This window comes from Haliaeetus albicilla, chromosome 24, assembly GCF_947461875.1.
Source record: "Haliaeetus albicilla chromosome 24, bHalAlb1.1, whole genome shotgun sequence".
Classification (NCBI taxonomy): Eukaryota; Metazoa; Chordata; class Aves; order Accipitriformes; family Accipitridae; genus Haliaeetus; species Haliaeetus albicilla.
The window spans coordinates 15,859,655-15,878,062 of NC_091506.1; the positions used below are offsets into that span (position 1 = coordinate 15,859,655).

The 18,408-nt window shown below is 35.7% G+C and overlaps 1 protein-coding gene across 7 annotated transcripts in view; it reads right to left on the bottom strand.

The window, feature by feature from the left end:
- Positions 1-18,408, bottom strand: part of CACNA2D3 (calcium voltage-gated channel auxiliary subunit alpha2delta 3) — a 476,807-nt gene that overhangs the window by 48,329 nt on the left and 410,070 nt on the right. The gene's annotated exons all lie outside the window — the stretch shown is intronic.

Here is an 18,408-nt window from a genome sequence, read left to right on the forward strand (position 1 = left end):
AATACACGAGGCAAACATCATTCAAATTGCATATGTCTCCATAATTAACATAAAAGAACCACAAACTGAACATATTTATGTTCACATCTATCTCAAATTTATATTTTACTGATACAAATATAACAGCGGTAGGAACACACACTGTGTTTTGCACTGAAACACATGAAAGCGTATTGAAACAACATGAAAATATTGGTTAACATTTCAAGTGATCATTTGCTTTGGGGTCATTTAATCCATGAATTATCAGTGGAACACAAGAAGCCTATTTCAAACATTAAAAACTTCTTTAAAAAAATTGAAATTAAGAGCATTACAGGCAATTCTGTCAAATGAAAGTATCTGACAAACATTACTGGTTTTCAAATAAAAAAAAAAAAAGGATACTAATGATAATAGCTTGTAAATTTTTTAATACAGATTCAAGACACTACTGGTTTAAATTATACATTTCTCGTAACCTCAGGTGGGCTTATGTTTTCCTAGTATCAGGGAACCTTTCTTCCAGCCTCGTCTGATGTTCCTCTCAGACCTAGCACTACATTGTTTCTATTGAACAACAGGATAATGCATCGTGGTTTGCATAAACTCCAAAGGCAGTTGATTAGTCTGGTTTCACCCGCCTAACCTAAGAGAATGAGAACATATCCATCTACCTGTGCTGAAAATTTCCGAATTAGCTTCCTTTTATTTAAAAGAAGTTAGTATGATGAAGAATATGGCAGGAAGACGGGGACAGAAGGGCTAATGACATCTGCTTGGATTGTTCTTACCAGCTATTGCTGCAGCCCTGGACCATCTCTCTTATGTGCTCACTTACAGAGCACACCTTGTGCTAGGCTCTTCTGCAAAAGTGGTTCAGTGCTGGCCCTGGATCTAGTGATATTCTAGTTGTTCGGTACAATTTATCAATGGATTCTAGTTCAATGCCCTGCAGTTCTTTCATGTCAGCTTAGAGGAAACATAATTGCTAAGGTAAAAAGAATGAACTGGGCCCTAATGACTAATCTATAACCTCGGCGTACTATTTTCATCACAAAAGCTACAGTTTTTAAAGCCTTGCAAGTCTGAAGACCTAACTTCTAGCAAATTCATTGCTGCAATGTTTTGTTTAAAAACAAACAAAACTTCAAAAAAATTTAGTTGTCTTGGAAAATTGAAGAAAATTTCATTTATTCATTCCTCCTCTAGGATCCACAGCAGAGATCATTTAAAAACATATTTACATTTAGGTTATTGGCACCTGGTTTTGCAAATGCACACATGCTGATGTCATGCATATATTTTATTTTGTGTTACCAGGCAGGAAAAAGTATGCGAAACGAAATCTGTAATGAACTGATACAACGGGATGTGAAATTACATAAGGAATGTTCTTATTATAGCAGGTTATAAATAGTTTTCTGCTATCTGTAACTCATGGACATTTTTACTTAAGCAAGTCAGTAGAGAAATCCATTTCTCTTTTTGAATAAATTCCAGAGGACACTCTCTCCAGCTACATATTATTATCTAGTAATTTATTTTACGGTCAATAAGAAGATGCTATCTGACAGCCATGCAGCACATGTTTTCTTCATCTGTTGTTTGCCTTTCGGTTCATTCCAAGCATGCAGGTGATCTGCACATCGTACCCCCTTTTTCTGAAACGGAGGCAAAACACACACATTTTCAGGAACTTACCACAACGAAATTATATTGCTTCTGGATGCTATATCAGTATTTGAAACGTCAATCTCATATTACATTTCTACCAATCCACTTAATCATGTAAGAATTAATGTAAAAGCATTTAAATGAGTAAAAGTCTTCTTGATGTCAGCAAGCAAAGTCTATGCCTTGTTTTCTGCATGTGAACACTCCTGTTGAATTCCCTGAATCAAGCCACGCGATCAACATTAGATACACAAACAGGTACCTTGCTAAATCAAGGCCTAGATTTGACTCCAACAGTCTAAGACTCCAACCTGCAAAGGATGTCATCTTTTGCAGACTTCAGGTGGAATCAATAGCTTTCTGATCATGGAGCATCAGACTTCTTTTCCAAAAGATACAGAATGAACAAGATTTCTCAGCAATAAAACATGATATCTAAGGGAAACTGGAGGAAGAAATGGTTGTCTTTACTCTGCGTTGGAAAAATGTAAATTCTTAAATCTGTGTTGCAAACCTTTAAATGTGTCTGAGCTCTCAGTTTAAAGGTAACCTGACAGGACCTAGTGGAGTCAGCCTGACATCTCAGCCGGGTCACAGCTGTAAGCCAGCAGGCGTTTTTCTCTAGGGAACAAAAGAATTAAGATATATAGACCCGTGGAGCTGCATCGTTCCCCAAGGGATTTTATAACAGCATCTTCTGGCTAATCTGTTTGGAATGGCTGAGTTCCTGAAAAAATGGGTTTTCACAAGTGTTTAGATTTTTAAAGATGTAGATTTTCAGAAGTGTTTATGCAGAGCTGCTATTAACTCCTACTGATTTCTATGGCTCCATAACCAAGGAGGCTCCCAATCTGTTTAACTATTTCTATAAACCCTCCAAAATGCTTGTCTCCATCTCCAGACTCTCAGGTACCTTACAAATTCTGTTCCTCATTCATTCATAAACACTAACAACTTCAACCACCTATACTTACTATAGAGTACCTCTCAACAAAGAATCTCAAAATACCCCCTAAATGTGGTTAAGTCTTAATATTCTTATTTTATTGCTGGGAAAATGATGCATAAGGGAAATGAATACCAGAGTTCCCACAAAGATCAGATATGGAGAGTCACAATAGCGGCGTTTAGAATAAAACACAGATCTGTGCTCTCCAAAGCCTTGTTCTATCAGTTAGAAATACTGCTGCTAATAACAGGCACAGATGAGTGGACTGTGGTTAGATTTGTTCATTTAAGGCCCTGATAAGGTTGACTCTGCAGCTTGCACTCTTATTAGAGACGCCACCACCTAAAGCAGAGAAGCAGTTGCCAAAACTGAGAAAACTACCACGTTCATTATCCTGATGATGTAAAAGAACAGAGCTGTTATCAAACATCAGTTTAAGGTTTAAACCTGTAAAAAAGATTTATTAAGCTTTAAAGGATGAAGACAAGGATCTATTCCACTACATTTATGGAAGTTCATCCATTTGGGCTTATATATCCAACACATGTAGCATCTATCCAAGACCTATAGTATATCTGAACTGCAAAATACCAGTACAGATCAGTAACAGTGATATTGGAATATAAAATCTTCCATTATATGTCAGTGATAAGCCTCCATAATTTAGAGATTATTTGATCTGCCATGGCTGGCCCATTTAAAATACCTGGCAAAGTGAGTTTTGACTAAATGTCTTTTTTGTTCTTGTAAACTATTAATGAATGTATAATAAACATTAAGGAACAATTAAAACTACTGTTCTCCTACAATCAATCTGTATGTATATACAAATTTGAGCAGGACATCAGACTAGACGACCTCAGGAGATCCCTCCCAATCTAAATTATTTTATGATTCTAAGATTTAAGTGGAAACGTTTTGTAGAGAGGCATTAAATATATAGCCTAGAATCTTCCTTAAATAAAAAGACAGTGAATACATACTGAAGGTTTTCTAGTGTCCAGTATAAATTACTTACCACATGAGAGAGAATCTGAAACAGTAACAAGATCATTACAACAAAGCTCATCTGTAAAAGATTCCATGTGCATGTTTTAATGAGTTGCACAATGGAACGCTTTAGTATAAAGACAATTGAAATACTGGGACTAATTTCTATGAAACATAGAGCATCCCTCTTCATGAAGATGAGAGGAGGCAGGCAACTGCAGTTTTGTTTTCATAGTATTACCCCTATGAATTTTGATGCTTTCTTGGACAGACTGTGAGGGGAAATAAAATAGGAAAAAAAAAATAGGCTTGCTCCCACTCGAGCAGATTCCCATGATTTCAGCAGTAGTGTAGTTTGTGTAGAAACTGAAGGGCCAGGCATTATCAATTTAGTTACTGTCTTCCTTACTTTTTCAAAAAAGATTCAGTTTATTTCTCTACCTAATTTCTAAGACCTGTATCATTAATCTCTGAGGTACAATACCATTGAATGAGATAAAACAGAAATGCATCTCAAACTTAGTCTACTCTGGTCAAGGTTGTAACGGCAACATTTTAAGTATAACACTCGACAGATTACATATTTCCCTTGTGAAGTATTTCCTCAATTAGAGTTTTGTAATGCTTTTCCTTGTTATTAAATAATGAAGTGCTACATGATGGTTGGACTCCATCTGTGGTTGGATTCGGTGATCTGAAGGGTCTCTTCCGACCTAAGAGATTCTATGATCTGTACCTATGTTGCAGGATCGGAGAAGAAAACACAGCTCCCATAAACATGGTATGGTGAAAGCAGCAATAGACATTTTCTTTGAAGAGGTGTATCTTAATGTGAGATTTTAATGTCATCATTTTAGTTTCTTTACATTTTGTTCCTTACACAGTTCCACGGGGGAACTTCCTGTCACTGAATGAGTAACATCTACATATTCTATATCCTATGTAATATATAATCAATGACAATTATGAATGTTTCCTACAATCCAGCTAATAATTATTTGAATGCATCTACATTCAAAAGATTTAACAGTGTTAGTGTATGGGAAAATAATTTTCTTTTCAATCCCTGAGGTGATACTAAAGCATTTTTGCAGGCCTTTTTTCCCTGAGCTTTTTGAGAACATTGTAACTAGCACAGGATATTTTTTGGTCTGGTCATTTAATGCCTTAAGAACTATTCAAATATACCTCAAAAAGTTTTAGAGCCAATACATTCTTCTGAGCAATCCCTAGTCCTTCAGCATTTCAGAACTTCAGAATGAAATATCTGTGCTTCAAGCTACTTTATATTTAAATCTATTTTTTACAAACTGGCTACATGTGGGGAAAAAGGATATCTCCCATGTCACCAATTTCTTGTTTAGCCTCCTGGATGTAACAGCTACCACAGAGGTTAGAGAAAAACAGTGTAATTGCACTGAAATTTTTCTAAATATTGTTCAGCAAGGTATCCAGATAACACCCACATTTTTAATTAAAAAACAAAACACAAACAACAAAAGCTATAATTGATCTTTACATGGAACATAAATGTTAAAGTATATCATAAAGTACTCTTCAACATTTGTAGGCTTGGTTCAATCAAAATGGCCAAGGGATACAAATTAGTTTTCCTCAGCCAGGAAAAAATGAGTAAAGATGAGGAGAAAAGGTTTTGTCTTCACTGTTGCCTTTCCTTCATAACATCACGGGGGATGGTTGGCTGGAGGTAGAGGTATACAGGGGATCAACGAACGTGAGCTGATGGAGGGGTATTAAGGATCTTCCTCTATGTAACACAAAATGTGTCGTTTCAAATGAATATTGTAAATCCAATTTTTTCTTTCAATCACGTTAGCAAATTTACTTAGCTGATTCCAACAAATACCTTTAAGGCTGCCTTTGGAAAACAGTTATTAACTCCCTGAGATTTCTTTCCTTTGTTTAATAAAGCAGCTGCTATTCTGTAGTGCAGACCCTATGAAATAACAGATGGTTGGGAATTACAAAGTTAAATTCTTGGCTAGCGATAATTATTGTTAAATAAGTAATTTCCTTATGCATGAATTCCATGGCTGAGGGTAATATTTCACTCTTTTACTGGGATGCTTTGAGGATAGAAGTATTGGGAAGCGCTCAACTGCTACAGAGCTCAAGGCTGCTTGCTATCAAGGCAAACATGAAGGAAAACAAATAACTACTCAGAATAGATTAGGATTGCTTGTGTTCCTTTCAAGATCTCCATGGTTAAGCAAATGGACAGAAAGATAAGGAAAGCCTTCCTCAACAAATAACTTCTGTGCACAGAATTACACGAGCTCTTAGGCTCTAAGTAAAATGAATCATCTCCTACTTAAAATAAGCAAGGAAAATAGATTAGACTGATTTATTTCAGCAAGAGAGGAGCTGAATCTCCCTATAAACCTGGCAGAGGGATTCCAAATACATAATTAAGGAAAAAGTAGTAAAAGCTAAAAGGATTTCCATTCTGTGAAATATCTATAGAATGTTACACTATATAAAAGCACTAGATCAGCAAGGTTAGAAAAATATCTTCAGGTCTCCATTCCCTTTTCCCACAGAATACAGTATAGACTATGATTCTTTCTCATACATAAAAGACGCTCAACATTTTGAGGACATTTGGGCCTCCTATTTCTGATGGAATTATCTTAAATGAGGTTTATCTTGGCTTCAAAATAAGAAATCTCGGAGACAGATTTGTAGCAGGATTATCTTTTTAATCTATATCGCCTTTGTGTATTAAGCTTAGACTCCTTGAGATTTCTTTCTTTCTCCCTACTCATATTACCCCTTATTACTATCTTTTAAAGTATCTAATAACTAAATGTGAAATATTCCAGAACACCTTCAACTACTTTAAAAAGTTGATTGCACTTCTTTTGTTTATACTCTTAATCTGTTTCAGTTCAAAATCTGTCTTCAGTTTTTAGCTCAGCCAAGGAATGAGATGCTGAATATTACACCCCAACGCATAATATTGAGAAATAAACACCATAACTGCAAAAAGCACCTCTAGTACAGATTAATGGAAGACTCCCACCACCAAAAATGATGCCCTTAAAAAAACTTATAAAACATGTTATGTGCTGTAATTAAAAAGAAAATGTACAGATTTTTTTCCCCCTCAATTCCAAGGAGTCTTAGCTACTAAATTAGAGGTATTCCAACAGGCACTCTCTTACAGTATTACAGTTACGCTCCAGTATCACCCAACATAGCTGTATTCCCAGTGATAGTCATTCTTTCATCACATGCAGGATATATAAAAAATATGAATGAGCATTCGTCAAACGTGCACTTCCCAGACTGCTTCTAATCCCAGTTTCAGTTTACTTGCACAGTAAAATGCAGTTTTCACCCTTCCAAACTTCACACTTCATTCAGTTTCCTGCTTAATCTCAGTGATCTTTTCCATTCTACCCATACCTTCCTCTTCTCACCCCAGCCCATTTTCTTCAGTTCCTTTCTTCAAACAGAAGATCCCCAGAATTTTCTTTTAATGTGAAAAAATATTAGTTTTATTATCCAGAGTGTCTGAACCTGATTCAGACATCCAACACAAAAAAATTCAGCCTAACAGTTTAAGTTTGCCTATTTTTTAAGGTACTGAAAACATGAGCTTATAATTCAAAGTGTTGGGCAACCTCCATGGTGGTGATATCGGCCATCTTCCTAATGAACTGTTATTAAGTAGCCTATGATAAAGAGTAAAATTGACAAAAAGCTGGGCCAAACTACTGAGTAATTGTGCACTTTCTTCTGGTTTTCTTATAATAAAGTATAGTTCCTACCCCAGCAAAAAGAAATATCAGTTATGCATTTGGATAAAATACTATTATTATTCACAAACTGTCCTCTGCAATGTGTTGGTTTGTTGTTTGCAGGTTTTTTAATATATATTTTATTATTTAACTCAGTGAAGATTTCTAATGTTGTTTATAACTTTTCTTGTAGCTTCTCTGACATGGAACCTTCTTGCCTAACCCCACAACATGTCTATTGCATATTTAGGTACCCTTAAATTATTTTAATGTTTTACAATTATTTTAATATTAAATCCATTTGAAGTCCATGTAAAAGTGCACCTACCTTTTCCACCTAAATTTGAGCTACAGTGCCTCATTAACCTTTACAGACTGATTTTTCCAAAATCGACTCTTTTATTAACCTAGATACAATGTAAAATACAAAAAATCTCGAAGTGCAAATTATCATGTAGTTTTGGATTCTAAACAATATTCAGGAAAAATTCATGTATTATTACTGGTATCTTACCTTTATCTTTTTTGTCATCAAATAAGTAGAATGACTGTGCATACACATACATAGGTAAGTCCTATATAATTACCAGTTTGTTATGGGAGTCAGTTTTCATATGTCATAATATGTCATAAGATTTTAGCAACACAAAGAATACTTCCTTCATCGGAGCTATTGGGATGCAACATGTAAACGAGTGAATTCTTCTTAAATGGACAATGGAAAGTTGAAGTTCTGCCTCTTTACTCATGGACCTCAAACCTGGCATTTTCTTCCAGAAGATTTTCAGAACTAGTGGTAGAAGCAGTTGTCTGAATGGAAGCTCCCAAGACAGAGGGAAGGCAGTGGCAACTGGTATTTCCTGGAGGCCAAACTCAAGCAGAAAGGGAGGAGATATTGGGAACTTGATGTGAGGCCAAACTGAAAGGGGAGCAGGATGATGATTGCTGGGAGGCCGAAGTTCATCCAAACTCAAACCACCAGGGAAGGCTGAAGGGCTTGGTTTGCAGCCAAGGCCTGACAAACTGAACGGCGGAGGGCAGTCTGTGAACATCATCATAAACCAGACTCCCTTTGACTCCCTGACACATATCTTCCTTCTGGAGGACTAATGAAGTAGCAGCAGGAGCAGGAGGAAACACAAAAAGGATATAAATTGAGTGAAAACATAAAAAAATAGAGATGCTGTTGACTGAAAGTCCATTGCCTGTTCAGGAGGCTTCACTGAGCAGCTTGGAGGGAAACAGGTTATCTGTAAATTATCATTCAGACAGTTGTACTGTATTTCAAACTTTACAAGATAGTAGCTTATGTGCTGCCAACACTCTAACAAAGGGCTCCCACAGAATTCTGCTCATTTACTCCATGATAAATTTTGCGTACCAGGAGCACAGCTCGAGGGAGCTACTTGGGAATCCATTTGTAATTTAAAAAAAAACAACACAAAAAACCCAAGGAAATAAACCCAACCCTCCCATAAGCCTGGAGGGCTTGCAAAATTACACTAAGTGCACTTTGCTAGAACGATATATGCCCTGTTCCTGAGAAATACAAGGAGTACATTGATAGTATAAAATAGTGGTTCAGACTGCACAATTTGAACAGGGTGAGGCGGGGCACGGTTAAGCCCTGTCTGGTGTCTGGAGTATCCTCCCTGTGACTTTGAGAAAATACCTGACTCCTACTGACATCTGGTTCATTCTATTACCAAAAAAAGAAAGAAAGAAGACAAAATTTTTAAAAAGTGGGTTGGGTAGTATTTTCCTTAGCCTCAGGAATGTTTCAGTAGCATGCAGAGAGAAGGCAAGCACCATCATAAAACTCTGCTGGTGGCAGAATTTTCATAAGGAGTTCCTAGGAGCCTTCAGCTTTCTTCCAACATCCCCCTGCATAGCCACTAGTCTGACAAACAATTCTGAATTCTGATGGTACAGGAAGCATGTGAAGACTGAAATCTGACCACAGTAACACTAAAATAATGAAGCGGTGATGGTATTTTAATAACTCCCTAACCATTTTTCCATTTTATAGGGTTTTCTTGCTCTTTTTTTTTTTTTGCAATATTCAAGTACATCCCATGACTGAAACAAAAAATAAGAACAGTATATATTTGTAAGCACATTTACAAATCTTAAGGGAGGATCCATGACTTCTCAAGTTCTCAAAATAAGCTTTACTTCCTACAACTGAGGTCCTAGTTTAGAGTAGCTTAGCCAATATACCTGTCACATTTCAGCCAAAAGGCTGTGGTTTCAAGTTTGCAATTAATGAACCCTAAGAGGCTCAAAGTTCAGACAAACATCCAGAAATTAGGATACTTATCTGAACTCTTGGAGACTGTGACCAGATTCTCTTAGGAGATGTCAGGCTTTCTGCTTCCACTTGTAACTAAAATACAACACATTCAAAACTTGGTAGTATTTTCTTTTTTTCAGACTTGATCCTGTCTATTACCTAATCGAGTCAACAAAAAAAGTCCGTACCTACATACCTCAGTATCGTGAGAAAGGCTGACTTCAGAAATGAGCAAAGCTTCAATTGTTCTTATTTCTGAAGACATTTATCCCTCCCAAACTGAAATCCTATCATAGCAAAATGGCTACAAGTTGTCCTACTGCCAGGCACAGAATACTTTGGATGAGACATTAAAGATAAATGTTATGGCATCCACTGCAAAATGAACTCATGAGGTCTCTGTCCAGTTTCTCCCACATCAGTTCAATGCCTCCTACCCTACCATTGACCTAGAAGCCAAGACATGGAGATTCTACTGCTACCAGTCTTAGCACGGAGGGAAGAGACTTACAGAATTCAACTCTTCCCACCTCCAGAACACACTGACTACCAACTGCTTGCTCTATCCAGTTATCATCATGGATAATTGCACGCACACAAGGTCTGTGAATATATGAAATCCCATTAGTCAAACCAGACTTAGGACACAGAGTGAGAAAACACCAACATTTTATCAAATCACATCATTTGGAAATAAGTCTTGGACGTCTTATTGACTGCATTATAATAATAGTGACATTCTCTACAAACTGTTTGATCTATACGGTGATTAGCAAAGCACTCTGAATTACTAAATATATGAGTAATGTTATTTGAAGTCAAATAATACATCAGAAATACCTCATAATGAATACAACTCTCCAGCCTTTCAACACCATACCTATTGGATGTTTTAGAAGTCAAATATTTACTGTAATGTTCCAGAATAGTTTTCATGTTTTTATTATTCTAAGATCACTTCATTTAACCATGTTTTTGCTGTTTAACCACATGGTGGTAATCTATAGTTTTAGAAAGGTACAAAAAAAATAAATATGTATGGGTGCAAAAGACTCAATGCGCACATTTTTATGTGTTTGAAATAGACATGAGTAGTTCCATAGTATTCTGTAGTTGCAAATACAAAGAAAATAACACTAGTGGATTTGCAACTCTCCTGCTTTATTTTTGTGTCTTTTACTGAACAATTTTAAAAGACAGTAATAGCAAAAGATACAGACATTATACTTTTCCATGAACAGTATCAGCTGCAAAAGCAGCTTTGCCTGTTTATTCATTTTTGGATCAAAAATGCATTTTTATTGAATCTCTGTGTAGAAAAGAACACAGCTGCCTATTTGCTCAACAAAAATAGGAGCTAATATTTGAGCTATAAACTAGCATTCTTGGACTATCCTGAACTAGAGACTTAAACCATGTCAGGAACGGAAAGCAATCTTAGATTAATAACACTGAAAGATTTTCCAGTATACTGAAATATAAGTTTTCTTCTTTTTCATATTCTCCTACTTTGTATGTGTAATAGAAAAGAAATACCATCTTTCAAGATGTATTCAGTATATTACTTATAAATATCTCACTTGAAAGTTTATTCAGTATCTAAAACCATAGATTAATTTTGGCCATAATCTGAACACTTTCACATTTACTTAACTTTATTTCATGAGAACATTTTGCTGCCACCATTTTGAAACTCTGTCAAGAAATGTTAATTATACCTCTTAGGAATAACCTATATTGGGGAAAATAACTTAGCTTTTGCTTTACCTAACTTGAAGAAGTTCAAGTGTGTGAACTGAAAAATAGCTAACGTGCATCCAACAGGTCAGGCATTGAGGCATAGAATGACAGGTTTCCATTTTACTTGTCTTTCTTACATTTCAGGAAAAATAACAAATTAACATCTTCAGAATTGCTACATAAGCCTACATACTCTTCAGCAGAAACGTTTACTTAGGTCTGATCTTGTGAATATTCATGAATTGAGAGAGCTCTTCATATTGCTGAAAATTAGCCAAGAGCTTATTTGCTTCATTAGACAAAGTTGAAATGACCTCCTTAATGCCACAAAATACAAAGAACAATCTATTGACTAATTTATGGCCAAATGCATAATTAATAAATGTTTTGAATGGATACTCCAAGAAAACAACAAAGGTGGCAGGCTTTTTAAAAATGTTGAGAATGATTAAAATTAAAAGGCACTGACAGATATTTAAAATTTCTTAATAAAATGTCATCATTGCCTGAGATCCATGTGCCAAGTTATGAACATAAGTGAACTTCTCTTGGTGAGTTATTAACTTCTGGAAATAGTGTAAGTGCTGACATGACTTCACAACAGAAGCACAAATGTACTATACTTACATCAAATAAACCATTATCCAGATGCTTCAACAAGTAGTATATTACAATTTATATCCTAATGATTAGTAGGATTTAGCTGTCAATACAGCAGTAAAGCATATTTTAGAAGCATAAATTCATAATTTTTGAGGGAAATCAATATCATGGATACCAGCTGTAATCCTCTTTAATGGAACAGCTTTGAAATAAATCAGGAAGGTTTGCTGAAAGGTAGCTGTCTTTAATATTCCTTTAAACTAAGGATTTATCATACTAAATAGCTTCTATTTCTACTAAGTTGCAAGGTAGGTGCAAATTCAGCTGGGGCTTCTGCCTGAAAGGTGTTGAGCACTGCTAGTGCTCCTTGAAGTCTGTGGGAGTTAAGGGATGCCCAGCATATGATAAGAATACTTAGCACCTTCCAGAATGGAGCTCTGGAGAATGCAAGAAGTCCTCAAATCTCCACTCAGAAAAGGACTTTTGGCAAGAATTTTCAGAAATTATGTTGTCCTATAAAGGCAAACCTATTATTGACTTACAAAGAAAGTTAGCCTTCCAAAGGCGAGATTTTTATAGCTGTTAAGGCATATACCAAAGGTAGACTGATACTGATGGGATTTCCAGAAGCACTTATTTCACGCTGCAATCGCTAAACATTAGGTCGTTATTCTGAAGTCTCTACTGTATTCCTAGACATCAAAAAAACTTTGAAATACCACCTTCCAAAATGTAGACACTTCTAAATGACAAAGGTTCTCTTGGAATTGTTGCTATAACACATTTTATAAAACATATTTAATTTTCTAATAGGGTCAATTCAATCAACTCTGCGTTTTACTGCTATTTTACAAACAAGGATGCCAGAATCCTCTTCAGAATTAATAAATCTTCTCAGCATGTCTATAAGGGAAGTAAGACCATCTTCTCTATTCTTTTAGAGTACAGAGCTGATATGCCCTACACTAAGGGCACTAAAGCTCTTCTGCCTTTCATTAAAAAAGGAAATCAAACACACACATTAGAGATGCAGTAAGCTATAACCAAATTCAATAAAATATATTTAAACAGATTTATTTTAAATTCTGATTTTGATTTTTGTATTAAAAATGGTACAACTGACCATAGAAGGAAAAAGAGAAGGGTCCCACACAAATATCCCTGCTATATTCCCTGCTTTTACCTGCAGTTAGAAAGTATCTATAAGGATGGAAGACTATGACTTCTGCATGTATACAGATACTTTTATACCGTGCTGACTTCATAACTGACTTTTTTTCATTTAATTCAATCAGATTAGATTGTGGTACTGATTATGATCATAGCCACAAATCAGCATTTTAACCGAGTTTCCATGGAAACACTATATGTCCCTGTTTTCTTTTTAGACAAGGCTATGCCTGTTTAACGAGTTTGCTGAGGACAACATGTTTTGTTTAAGTTGCATTAACTGGAGCCAATACTTCCTAATTACATTACCAGAAGAAACATTTACAGCAGTACTTTTACCATGGGAAACCCTCCGTCGTTCAGCCCATCTTAATCTCTGAAAAACAGGAAATATCAGCACTGCCATTGCTTAAAATGTGTTAACTGGCCTTATATCTATGAAATAATCTCTTTTAATAAATGACATCATTGGTCTTGTTTTACAATCTTCATCTATAAGCTGTTATCCCACAGCAACTCGATTTCCATGGAAGTTCCATCAGAGAACATCTGCCTGTGAAGACAGGGTGGTCCAGCGGCTAAAGCACTGAACTGAAGTCAGAAGGTTTAGGGTCTGTTCCTTGCTCTGCTGTTTACCTGGTGAGCAACTGTGACCAAATCACCTTACTTTTCTGTGCTCCATTTCCCCATTTGTGAAATGGGAGGAAGGATGCTTCACATTCCATGAAAAATTACTTGAATTTTATGAATGAAAGCAGTAATAGTTAAGTATTCTTACAATCATACTTTATCGATTAGGGTGCAATCCGGAAACAGGCATGCTAACTTGCAGGAAGCAATCTTGGGTGAGAAAAATATGGCAGGATTTGATCTTTAAAACTGTAAGACAGAATGGGAAACCTTTTATCTAGAAGCAAAGGTCACTCTTCCAAAAACACTGGACCTACTTCTTTATAAAAAGTTAGAATCTTTTCAAAACATATCCTCATCAATTTTTAGTCTACAACTACAAATAGCAGAAATAGCCTGTGCAATTTCTTTTTTGTCTCCCAGATAGTGTACTTTCTAAAATCGCAGGGTGGGTGTATACTAACTCGAATAGAAGTTGATCACAAACAAAAGAGGGTGCTTTCTTATTTGTGGTTTCAGAGAAAAGCTTGAAAGTCTGAATCCTGAAAGTCTGAATCCTAATAGTCTGAAAAAAGAGACAACACAACAAATACTTTTTTTCAGAACATTGTGACTTTAAGTTCCAATTTACAGATTTTACACCTTTGCTCACAACACTAGTAGAAATAAAGGAAGTCCACTCATAATTCTTCTTCTTCTAAAGGCTAACATTGCTTACTTGAGTCTCCTCTCTTGTTGTCTCTTACTTTCAGTGGAGAAGCAGCATATTGATTAAAAGACTTATTTTGGTCTGCCACAATTATTTTTTCATCCTAATTTGCGCTAATTATCAATCTTAAAGATACTATATGAATAGCGGGTTTTTTTCCACATGTTTAGCCTCACAAGAACTCTAGAAACCTCAGTCTGACAGGTGCCATCACCTGTCCAGAAAGATCCAGAAAGTTTTGAATATTTGAGTGGTCAGTTTTGTTCATCGTTTCATACTAGTCTTATTCAGAAAAACAGAAAGGTTGTACCATACTCACACTTGCAGTTCAAATGGTATGTTGATGAAACGGTACAAATTACACTTCATCTTACCTCTTCTGAGTTCAATGAAAGATTTCCCCAAGACTTTAGGAGAAGAACCAGGCCTAAATTCTGAATTAGGAATATTTAAAGCTGCAAGACATGCCTTAGTAAAAGTACTGTGACACTACAATGAATGAGGAGATAAACAGTTTTTTGCCTTTTGTAGCGTACATCTGCACTGTACTATGATGCAACTGAAATGTTGTTCCACATGACTGATTTCAGCCAAGTTCAATTCAGACGAAGTATTACAGAGAATCAAGCATTATGCGACTCCTTCAGATAATTGGTGTCTACTTCTTTCGCAAAACTGTTTTCACATTTTTAATTTAAGAAAGTCTGCAGAACTGTTCTTCTAAAATAAGTATCCCTTGACTCCAAAGCTAGGAAAGCAACAATATGTAAAAGTATGATGGCATATAGTAAAGTAGACAGAGTGTTTAGTTTCCATGGAAAAGCCTGTATTACAGCTCCTTTCAGTTGCATGAAATACAAATGTTCACTTAAGTTCCTACGTTTGGAACATGACACCTCCAAATCATCACGAACTACAAATTACAGAGAGAGCTCTCTGCTCTTTCTTCTTTCTCAAGGGTTTATAGAAAGGAAGCTTGTAGCAGTAGCTAATAAAAACCTATTTAAGATCTTACTGACACTAAAAACCAGAAGTATGGAAATTATTAGTTCACTAAACTAGGCACATGATGCATAACTCCAACTTCTAAAACCAGTTAGCCTACTTCTCTCCATGAGTGCTTTAAGAAACAGAGAAGCCAGTAGTACTGTTCTTTGAACTCATCTATTCTAACTCTGCTGAAACACAGAGGAGAGAAAATGAATAGTAAGCAATGTACTGTCATTTTGAAAAGAGAAAAGGATAAAAAGTCTCAGGCAAAACATGAGTAACCAAGGTCAGCCCTGCCATTATGTTCCAAAATAACATACTGCAGAAGCAGTATGAGAGCAAATAAAGAAGATCAAAATACACCCTTTTTGACCAAGACAGCTATAGCTATGTGGACAAAGGAAGCTCAACTGGCTTGGGAACTTTTGAGATCATGCCCTAAATTAAACAGTATTAAAATGGAAGTGCCTTTGGATAAAAATGGATTGTATTAAATGATAATATGTATTACCTGTATACTTCAGCATGACTCAGCGGTGATGAAGCAGAAGTCAGATATAAACATTGAAGATAAAAAGGTGAGATCAACATTTAAATGTTGCCTGAATTTTAGGGCTAATAATCTACTTATACTTGCCCACAGGCATTCTAACTGTTGTTATAAATTTGTTATCCTCTCAGCTAATGCATGTGCTCAACCCAGAAAGTTCATCCTTCAGCATCTTAGGGGACAGTAAAACAGAAACCACAGTTAAAGGCTTGCAGATAACTTTGGTTACTACAAACAAAAACTAGGCATAGCTTGGTATTATGACTGTCAGGACATCATCACTTATACCAACTTACTAAAACATTTTCCTCCTTACTTAGCTGACAGCACGTCAGCCATTTGGTATTTGGTATGATCCTCCTAACAGTTGTATTAAGTCTCAGTAAACAATTTTCCTTTTTACCAAGTCAAGAAAAGGCAAATATTATACACTGCAGATACTTTATAAATTGTAACCAATATTGAAAAAAATATATTCTATTAATGAGAAAAGAAACCACAGAATGAGGGTCTTTTGTGATTCTCAGAATGAAAATAGGAAACCAAAACAGACATACAGAGGAACATATAGTCAAAACAGAAAAGATAATAATGAACAGGTAAAAAAGAGTGTAAGAATAGTGAAAACATGATGTTCCTTAAAGATTTCAATCTTTAGTGTCCTTTACTTGCCATTAGCATATCCCAGTCAAATTGCTTCATTAGTGCTGGTATAAACTGCACACCTATAAGCAGGGTTTTATTAAAGGTGCTTTTTATATTTCATAGCTACAGGTTTGGGGTTTGGGGTTTTGGTTTTGTTTGGGGTTTTTTTTCCTTTATTTAAATGCCTATTGTTTTACTCCCACATAAATTTCCTCCCAGGGTATGCGAAATCCTTAATCAACATCCCAATATTTCTCTCCTACATTACACTCTTAGAATCAAGTTCCATGACCTTTAAGAGTTATGCTTACGTCAGAGGGATCAAGAGGTTTAAATTTCAGTACCTATTAAAGGAATTTAATCATCCAATCAGTTCCATTTGGATAAACTGTTACTGTTCTTTACTAATCTATACCAGATTTTCCTGTATTGTAATTCTCATTAATAAAATGCCCTCTGAAAGAGTTTTTTTCTTTTTCTTTTTAAAGAAAAAAGACCTCTCAGTGGCCTATTTTACAAATTCTGAACAGAAACATCATTATCCTTTACACTAGCTGAGTTTCCCAAGGATTTATCATGTCTGAAAACAGCGTAACTAGCTAAACTTCAGGGATAAGAAGTCTGTCTATATACCTGACTTATCCTGTCACTTCATTTAATACATTCTGTGGAGAAAAAGGTATTTTAAAAAGACACTTGCTGTTTAAAACCTGCTTACAGGTTAAAAATAGGAGAGGGGGAAAAAAAGGATGACAGCATGCCCTATGATCTCTAGGATGTTGTCATATACAGAGGACTTTTGGTGCGTGCTGCTGTAGCAGTTAAGGCAGTAGGGATGACACAGACATCCAGAGAGAACAAAGAAACAAGAAAAGAGCAAACCACGTACTGCTGTGTAAAACTTATCTGCTATTGAAATGAAGAACATCAGCAGCAAGTATAGGTATCTGGCTCATTCTTGTTCATTGGAATCATGTGGAAAAAGTTTACAACATCCTTGCTCCACTTGTGAAATGGTCCCATAAGCAATGAACACTGATGTTCCAGGTTCTATTCCTCCATCATATTCAGAGGTCTGCTAGTAACAACTGCTACATACCAGTGTTGAAGAGGGTTATAGTCTGGTATCATGCACGTTATAATGTAGTTGACAGATTGCACATCGTACTTTACCTGCTGCAAGACAGTTAAGATTCTTTCAGCAGTTACAGGCTTCAAGTTTTTCTCTTGTAAAGAAACTCCATCAAAGGGAAATACTCCATCAAAGCTTGAATCCAAAGCTACTGAGCGCATCAGTCCTGATCCAATAGAATACTTAAGTATATGCTGACGTTTAAATCCACAAAAATTATGTATTTAACATTTATCAGCTACATAATTTCAACATCAGGCTATTTAGTACCTTGCTTAAATTAATTTAAAAAAATTCCCACAGTTATTTCCAAAGTGTTGCAAGAATTACAGAAGTTTAATTATTTGACTTTTTACTACAGCAAATGTCATCCCTGCTTCTGCAAGTTCTTGTGTTCAAGTGAGTACTAGGGCAAAGAGAAGGAGAATCCTTTTGAGCCCGTAAATACAGCAGTTCCCAACATTTAACAGCGAGTTTTATTTAACTACTATGATTTGCCTTAAAAGCACAACAGGAATTAATGAAGTATGAGTTCTATTTTGTAGCACAGTTGGTAAGCAGCAGTTTAAGAAACATTTACTACACTT